At 43.1% G+C, this 9,070-nt stretch overlaps 1 pseudogene; it reads right to left on the reverse strand.

Moving 5' to 3' along the window:
- Positions 1-6,088: 6,088 nt before the first annotated feature.
- Positions 6,089-6,571, reverse strand: LOC111154308 (annotated as a pseudogene).
- Positions 6,572-9,070: the final 2,499 nt, after the last annotated feature.

Raw genomic sequence — 9,070 nt, forward strand, 5'->3', positions numbered from 1 at the left:
TTTACCATGTTTGTGGATTGGAAGACAATAAAGAGACAATGTTCTAAAATTGTAATTCTTCCCGAAGTAATTTATAGGTTCAGTGCAATTCCAATCAAAATCCCAGCAGGTCATTTTAGGGAAATTGGCAAGTTGATTCTAAACTTTATATGGAAATGCAAAGCGCCAACAATAGTGAAGAAACTGGCAAATTTATTCTAAAGCCACAATTACTATGATGTTGGTACAAGATGAACCAATAGAACAATAGGAAAGAATAGAATATTCAGGAGTAAACTCACATAAATAAAGACCCTTTATTTATGGGAAAAAGCGACGTTGTAAGAGCAGTGAGAGAAAGGCAGTTTTTTCACTATAAATGGTGTCATGGCAATTGGATACCCATATGGGAATAAAATGTGTCCTGACTTCTACATCACACCATATTTAAAAAGTCAGTTCCAAGTAAATTGTAAAGAAAGGAAAATCATAATGCTACTAGAAGATAATATAGGCACAAAATTCACCAGTTATACAGGGAAATGATGTTTTGGATTTACATTAAAATTAAGAGCTATTCATAAAGAGATTCCATTATGTTAGGCAAAGGGGAATACAGGGAAATGATGTTTTGGATTTACATTAAAATTAAGAGCTATTCATAAAGAGATTCCATTATGTTAGGCAAAGGGGAAACTATAAGCGAGATAATCTTTTTTTTTTTTTAAAGGTTTTATTTATTTATTTGACAGAGATCACAAGTAGAGAGGCAGGCAGAGAGAGAGGCAGGGGAAGCAGGCTCTCTGCTTAAAGAGCCCGATGCGGGGATCGATCCCAGAAGCCTGGGATCATGACCCAAACCAAAGGCCGAGGCTTTAATCCACTGAGCCACGCAAGCGCCCCTAAAGCGAGATGATCTTTTTAACACATGTGATTGGCAAAGGGCGTATACCAAGAACACGGAGTTTCCTCAAATCCACAAGGAAAAGGGCACAAGCTAGTTAACAAGAGACTCACTGATACTAAGTAACTTTTTCAGATACGTAACAACATACAGCAAACCCCTTCTAACCGCAGACTCGCTTCCCGTGACCTCAGTTACCCGGAGAATCACAGCCGGAAGCTGAGGGTCCGCCTCTGACTCAGCGTCTGAACGTGGGTGGGAGTTTGACGCTACGTCATACGTCACACGCTACGTCATCCTCCTCGTGTCATCTCAGCGTGTCTCCGTCGCACCTTTTTACTATTATTATTATTATTTTTAAGAAGGCGGGGGGCTGGAGGGGGAGAGGGACAGGGAGAGATTCCCGAGCAGGCTCCAGGCCCAGGCCACCACGGAGCTGAAGGCGGGCTCCGTCTTTCCACCTGAGCTCAGGACCTGAGCCGAAACTAAGAGTCACGCGCCTGACTGCCTTCGCCACCCAGGCGCCCTGTCATGTGATCAGTTCACGTCATCACAAGAACGAAGGTGAGTACATACAGCTGACCCGCGGGACAACCCCCCCCCCCCCCCCCGCCTCCGCAAGTCAAAAATCCATGTGTAACTTTGACCTCGCAGAATTGAACTACCCATAGCCTGCAGATGATGGAAGCCGGGCCGAGAACGCGAGCAGACGATTAACACAGCACTGTATACTGCGCTGGTGTAGTCAGGTAAGCCGGAGAAAAGAAAACGTTAAGAAACCAGAAGAGAAGGGGCGCCTGGGTGGCTCAGTGGGTTAAGCCGCTGCCTTCGGCTCGGGTCATGATCTCAGGGTCCTGGGATCGAGTCCCGCATCGGGCTCTCTGCTCGGCAGGGAGCCTGCTTCCCTCTCTCTCTCTCTCTCTCTGCCTCCCTCTCTGTCTACTTGTGATCTCTCTCTGTCAAATAAATAAGCAAAATCTTTAAAAAAAAATCAGAAAAGATATGCACAGTATTGTACTGTATTTATAAAAAATAAAATCCATGTATCAGTTGGACGCCGTAAGTTCAAACCTGCGTTTTTCAAGGGTCAACTGTATAGAAATAGTTTGAGAGATGGATCACCTTCACACAACTGTGATTACGGTATATTGTTACAATTGTTTCATTTTATTATTGGTTATTGTTGTTAATCCCTTACTGTGCCTAATTTAAAAATGGGGCTTTATCCTAGGTATGTATGTATAGGGAAAAAATATGGTAGTTATAGGGTTCAGTACTATCTGTGGTCTTAGGTATCTTGGGGTCTTGGGAACCATCCCTTATGGATAAGGAGGAACTAGGGTAGCAGTGTTTAACAGCAGAGGCTCTCCACTAAGGTCATCTGAGTTCAGATCCTCGGTGTGCTTTTTACTTTATTTTATTTTATTTTTAAAGATTTTATTTATTTATTTGACAGACAGAGACCACAAGTAGGCAGAGAGGCAGGCAGAGAGAGGAAGGGAAGCAGGCTCCCTGCTTTGCAGACAGCCTGATGCGGGGCTTGATCCCAGGACCCCAGGACCATGACCTGAGCCCAAGGCAGAGGCTTTAACCCACTGAGCCACCCAGGCACCCCCACGCTGTGCCTTTTATTAGCCGGTTGCCTTGCTGTAAGTGTTATAGCTTCTTGTGCCTCAGTGTCCTGCTAATAATAGTATGTATATTTTCAGGTTGTTGTGAGGCTATTAAAAGCAAAACTCTGAGAACAGTTACAGGCCCTTTTTGTTAACTGCAGCAATGCTTATCACAATTATCAGGGATTAACCTTTGTCTTCATCCAAAACTCATCTCTTGCCTATTACACTATATGGGCTTCAGGAAATGTTTGCTGTTCAACTTCCAAATCACTAAAACCTTGACTGTTCAACCATAACCCTCATCCACTGTTCAGTAGTATTATTATTGGATCAACACTTTATTATAAAGGTACTTACTCATTAAAAAGTATTGGAGTAATACAAAGATGATGAGGGTAAGAATAACTTTTATTTAATACTTACTGCATGCCAGACATTAGTCTAAGCACTTAACACATTATTTCCCCTTTACTCACCACATAAGGACTTCAAAGTAGATACTATTTTTTTTTAAGATTTTATTTTATTTTTTTAAAGTAATCTTCATACCCAAGATCAGGCTCAAACTCACAACCTTGAGCTCAAGAGTTGCGTGCTCTCCCAATCAAGCCAGTTGGTCGCCCCAGCATAGGTACTATGATTATCCTCATTTTAAATGAGAGGAAACTGAGGCACACAAGGTTTAAGAAACTTGCCCAAGGTTGTAAAGCTGCTTAGGGTAGATCAGTACTTAACTCTGTTGATCTCGATACCTTTCTATAAGAGTAGTCAGATAGCACTTAACTCATTAAAAAAAAATGAAGTATTTACATAATGAAGTATAACATCATTCTTTAGCATTCTCAAAGATGCAGAGGATACTCAAAAATGTAATTGAAACTATGGATGTTAATAAGCAATTCATATTATATGTGTATAAGTAAACTGCAATGATGCATTACCTATGAGTAGAAAAACACAAGTAAGCAATACACTAAGACAATAATAGCAGTTATTTCCATTGGGGATTAGAGTTCGTTTTATTTTCTTTTGTAACCTATTTTGTATTTTTCAATTTTTCTACAATAATTGTACTGCCTGTGTTACTGTTGTAAGAAAAAATATTAGAGAAAATCGTATATTGCCAAAATTTCCAAATGCTGATTGAAAACTAAAAACTGCGGGCTGCCTTCAGTCCTACCGAGTCTTTGTGACACACTTAGTGGCTCAGCTGTCTTTCAAAGCCAAATTTTGGGGCAAAAATTCTGTTTCCAGATGTCAAGGCTATTTCCACATTTAACCTCATATTGGGACAGACTTCATAGATCTGATCATCCATCTTCTGGGTTGCAAAATAGCCGAGCCACTTCTTTTTATTGCCCCACTGAGAAAAGGCCCATGTGGGAAGGGTCATACAAGGCTAGGGGAGGCACTCACCTTGGGCAGCAAGTGAGAATGTCAAAGAGACAGGCAATTGAAAATCAATGTCATTGTTCAATCTGTGGGCAAAAGACTTCCTGCATGAATTTGAGATTATGACTGATGGCAGGAGACAAGTGGGGAGCTGCGGTGGGCAGTCAGTTCTAGTCAAGAAGGTAAGCTTTGGAGAAAGGTCCTGAGCTGGGAGATTGATGTGGGAGAGCTGGTTTTCTGAGGGAGGGGGAGGGGTCTGAGTAGTCTCCAGAATTGCAGGGTTATCCAGGGAGCTCCCTGGAAGGACCTGGAAGTGTTTAGTAGGCTCCGGGTCCTAGGAAACCCAGCCTAAGGCAGAGTCTGGCAGGGAAGAGGTAAAGACACTGTTTTGGCTGCAGCATCTCATACAAATTCGCTGCAACTAGCACGGAATGGACCAGACCAGAATGAAGACAGTTGCAATAAGGTCCTGATGTGAACTGCGGGTATGGACAGAGCTGGACAGAGCTGGGAATCCTGAGTCTCTAACAAGCTCCCTTTCCTTGCCACTGTGATGCTGGCGGTGAGATGATGCGGGTGCGAGCAAACAAGTAGGACAGTCCGTCCGCCCACCAGCACCGTTCTCCCCATCCTTAGCACTTGCTGCTGCCACCGTGCAAGACAGATTCACACTGTCTTCCTCTTCTTCCTCCCTCTTCTCTCTGTAGGCTCTGATGGTTCTGAGGCTTTGCTGCTTCTTCTCTGAGTCTGTCTGATTATTTCTTTCAACCATATTATGCATTTTCTTGGAACAGACCTTACTCTGAAAAAAGGAACAGGAGAAGCAGAGGCAGATTGAGAAACATGAAGGAGAAACTGTCCAAATTTGGCCAAAGCCAGGACTTGGCAAGACGTGAGTGAAAATGACCTGGAGGTTTTTCAGCCAAAGGAGTAGCTGGGGCCTTGGGTAGCTGCATATTCTCATCAGTGGCTTTGCTTCTTTCTGTGCTCACCTCAGTTAGGAGCCCATACAGTGTCCATCCGTAGTCTCAGGGGCTGGTCTGTGGGCACAAATGCTGGTGGTTAATAAGGGTTTGGGCCTTTAGTAGAGAGAAGTTCTCTACACAACTTTTCATACAGATGGTTGAATTTCTTACACACATACACAACACAGTGAAATTTCTTAACATTACAGGTGGCTATGTTTTAGGGAAAAAATGACAAAACTAAGGTTTATACGGCTTGATTTGGAATCTGGCCTTTCAGGATCAGGCCTTCATTTCTAGAATGCGTGATATACCAAACAAATATCGACAGGTACCTGGCCTTGGCATCCTGCCATGGTGGGCTATTTAAACTGATTGAGCAAACTTGTTCACAGAATGTGCTAGAAGCTCTGCTTCAGCCCAACTACTGAGACTATAGGGAATTTACTGCACCATACGGTCTACTCGTGTATATGTTTGAAAGTTTCCAGGTTAGAAAGTTCAGATTTTCCCTTTGTGTCTGCTGGTATTGGAATGTTGGAATGGCTACAAGCCCTTTGGTGATGGGGCTTAGAGGAAGTTGAGTTGGAGATACCTTTAGTTTGGGTTTAGTGGGATATATTGTGTTCTTTTGTAGTTTCTTTTGTGTATGTCGGAGTTATCTCTATCCCCCTGGTGCAGGAGTGGCTTTGAAAAATGCTCCTACTGCCTAGTGTGCTGACTTAACTGGCATCAAGACACAAAAGTGTTACTCAGAAATCAAATCATGATATTAAGGTATCTGTCTCATGGCACACAGCACCAGAGGTACATGAGAGTAAAAGAGAAAGTTTGAAAAGCAGTCTGGAAAAATCCTTCTTACCACCAGATGTGTAAAATAATACATTCTTCCTGTGAAATTCAACTCTTTGATACCTTATCAAAATTGGAAGTTTTCTCCTAATCAGGAATACAAGAGAAAGCAATTATATATGTACTGCATATTTTAAATCCTTTTAAAAAGAAGGATTGTCCAAAATCAAAGTTAGAAGATTTTTTTGGTGAAAATAACCCCCATGTATTTGTTTAATATATTTATCACAAAGGCTCAGCCAGAGATTTAATTTAAAAAACAGAAACAACACAAAAATGACACCACAGCTTAAGATACAGAGTCCTAGACAGAAATGAAGGAAAGGACAGACCATTTAAGGAGAAAATAAAAAGACAACACAAGCAGAGAGGCCGGACAGTCAGGGTTCTTGGCTGGAGACCTGTTTCAAGTAGGTTTCTTGTAGACACTTCTTAAAGGCTGTGGGGTTTTCCCCCAGCTCAGCAGCATGTGTGTGCAAAGGGCTATCAGTGTTGGGTTCCCTGGATGGAGAGCGGGTTGGTCCTTCAAGATGTCCAGGCAAGTGTGGTAGCAGGCGTGAGGAATTTTGCCATGGGCTTGGTGTCAGCGTAGCTGTTGGGGAGCTCCAGGGGGAGCTCACTGTAGCTCAGGTCTCCATGCACTGTGCCAGCTGCTCCATGGATCGACCCCACCTGTTCAAAAAGGTTCTCTGGTCCAGGAAAGACAGAAATTCCTTTGTCCCCAGGCATCCTGGGGGTCATCAGCTCCTGCCGAGGCCTCTTGCCCACAGGGCCCCGGGCAGTGACCCCGCTGGGCTTGGCTCCTCTGCGGTTGCGGACGGCGGCCACACTGACAGCAGCAGGTCAGGGTTCTGGGAGGCCATCCAGGCAGCGTGGGCAGGGAGACAGCAACTCGGAGAGCATGGCTGCCACCCAAATTTGGAAAATTCTTGTGTTGGTGGAGCTCAGACTGCTAACGGGGTTACAAACAGCAAGGAAGCCTGTTTGTGAATACACCAATTTTATGCATTTTATGCATATAAACTAAAAATAAATTGAAAATGGAGATCAGTCATGCTAGAAGGAAGAATGACTGTTTTTCTATTTTCTCTGGAAATTATTGTAGAAAATAATTGTAATATGAAAAGCTGACTGAAAATGGTGCAGCCAGAAAATGTAAGGATAAAAGTATTATAGAGGTGTATCAACAGTGACATAATTTAAACTGTGATTTATTGTATTTGGCAGTTTTTAAAAATGTCATTTGATGTCATCTCTTTTCCCCATTCTAAATGTATATTTTAATGTATAATTTAAATTTTTATTTATAATCTTTTTCATTAAGACACCCCCTTCCCAATTGTATAAACTTCAGGTGCTACAGTGTCCACTCCTGCTTAGTTTTCTTCACTGACTCCTCCTTTTCTCTCTGATTTCCAAACATTGGAAAACCCCAGGGCCCAGTTCTTAAACTCTTCCTCTCTGGATTCACTCCCCGAGTATATAGGTGTTCAGGGTCTAACCAGAGAAGCACAACCACAATGGAATTGGGATTTATTGTTGGAATAAGACCTTATACAGTTGGGAAGGAAGGTCTGAAAGGGGGCAGGAAGGGATGGGAGCAGACTTCCTAACTAGGAACCACTGGGGTGGGAGACAGAGTTGGGGCTTCCAAAGGCACATCCATCTGCTACCGTGGGACTGAGAGTTGGAGAAGTCTATACAGAAGGCCATTACCTCTGAGTCTGGTGGTAGGGCTGGGGCTACTATTGGCCAGGAGGGCCAACAGTTGGGAAGAGGATTTGCAGAGAAGATGCAGAGTGGGAGAGAAGGGCCTGAGCTGGAGTTCAGCAGTACCTCTGTCAGCATCGAACCACACACCCTTCAGAGAGTCGTGATGGCCGCCTCACTTCTGCCTGGCAATTTCATGCACATATCTTTTTTGGTCAGTGCTAATCTGAAACCATACAAGGAAAAAGATTTTGGGATATGCTTCAGTTTAGCCGAGTGAACACAGTTCAGAAGCACATACTAGGTAATCTCACTTTGTCTCATTGCTTTAATTCTACCCATACTCTGATGATTCACAAATTTTTAATCCTTGGAATTATAGGCCTTCTCCAGAATATAGGAATACAGATTTATGTCTGATTCCCGCCTTACATCACCACTTGGATATTTAGTAGACTTTTCAAACTTAAGATATTAAAAAAAAAAAAAAAATGAGATCCTTATCTTCTTTCCTAAACCTGTTCTTTCTAAAATCTTCCTCTGAGGTCCAGGTGTTCTGGCTAAAAATCTCAGGATTGCCTTTACTCCTCTGTCTCCCACCCAACAAGTAATTGATCAAAAAATCCCACATTCGCTGTTCCTTCAAGAAATATCCATGACCTACTACTTCTGTTGTGGGCTGGAAAATTGTCACCGCTCCCTGAGAGATTCATCCCCTGCCCCTAGAATCTGTGAATATTACCTGAAATGGCTTTAAAAGAGCAGGGGTGCGTGGCTAGGGTGAGCATCAGTTAAGGATCTTGAGGTGGGGAGAATATCTGGATTATTCCAGTGAGACCTAAATGCAATCTCATGTATCCTTAAGGAGGAGGCAAGGGAGATTTGCAAACCCCACCCCCACAAGAAGAGAAAGGGATGTGAAGATAGAGCAAAGAGAGATTGGAAGATGTCAGCCTTGAAGATTAGAATGATGTGGCCACAAGTCAAGGAATGCCCGTAGCTACCGGAAGCTCCCAGAGGCAAGAAGTGGAATTTAGAGAGTGCACAGCTTTGCTAACACATAGATTGGGGTCCAGTGATACTGATTTTGGACCTCTGAACTCCAGAACAGGGAAAATAAATTTCTATTGGCTTAAGCACCACGTTTGTGATCGTTTGTTACAGCAGCCACCAAAACCAATACCATTTTTTACCATTTCCTCTCTGGCAACCGTATTGCAGAGGGCCACCATCTCTTTCTGGATTATTCCAGCAGCCTCCTATCTAACTGACCTCTCTGCTTCTGTCACCGCCCCACTCCCTATGGTCTGGTCCCAGCACAGCTGCTAGAGTATACCTTTAAAAATGTAATTCAGGAGATGCCTGGAAGGCTCAGTTGGTTGAACATCCGACTCTTGTTTTCAGCCCAGGTCATGATCTCCGTGTCCTGAGATTGAGCCCTGTGTCAGGCTCTGTGCTCAGCAGAGAATCTGTTTGAGATTCTTTCTTTCCTTCTCCCCCTCCCCCTCTCACTCACTCTCTGTGTAAAATCAATAAAATAAAATCTTTTTTTAAAAAGATGTTAGATGTAATTCAGATCAGGTCACTCATTTTTCAAAACCTTCCACTTGTTTCCCTTCTCATACAGAGTACAATACGTAATTCTCACAACG

The sequence above is a fragment of the Enhydra lutris genome, unplaced genomic scaffold (assembly GCF_002288905.1).
Source record: "Enhydra lutris kenyoni isolate GAN:26980312 unplaced genomic scaffold, ASM228890v2 scaffoldscaffold36, whole genome shotgun sequence".
Lineage (NCBI taxonomy): Eukaryota > Metazoa > Chordata > Mammalia > Carnivora > Mustelidae > Enhydra > Enhydra lutris.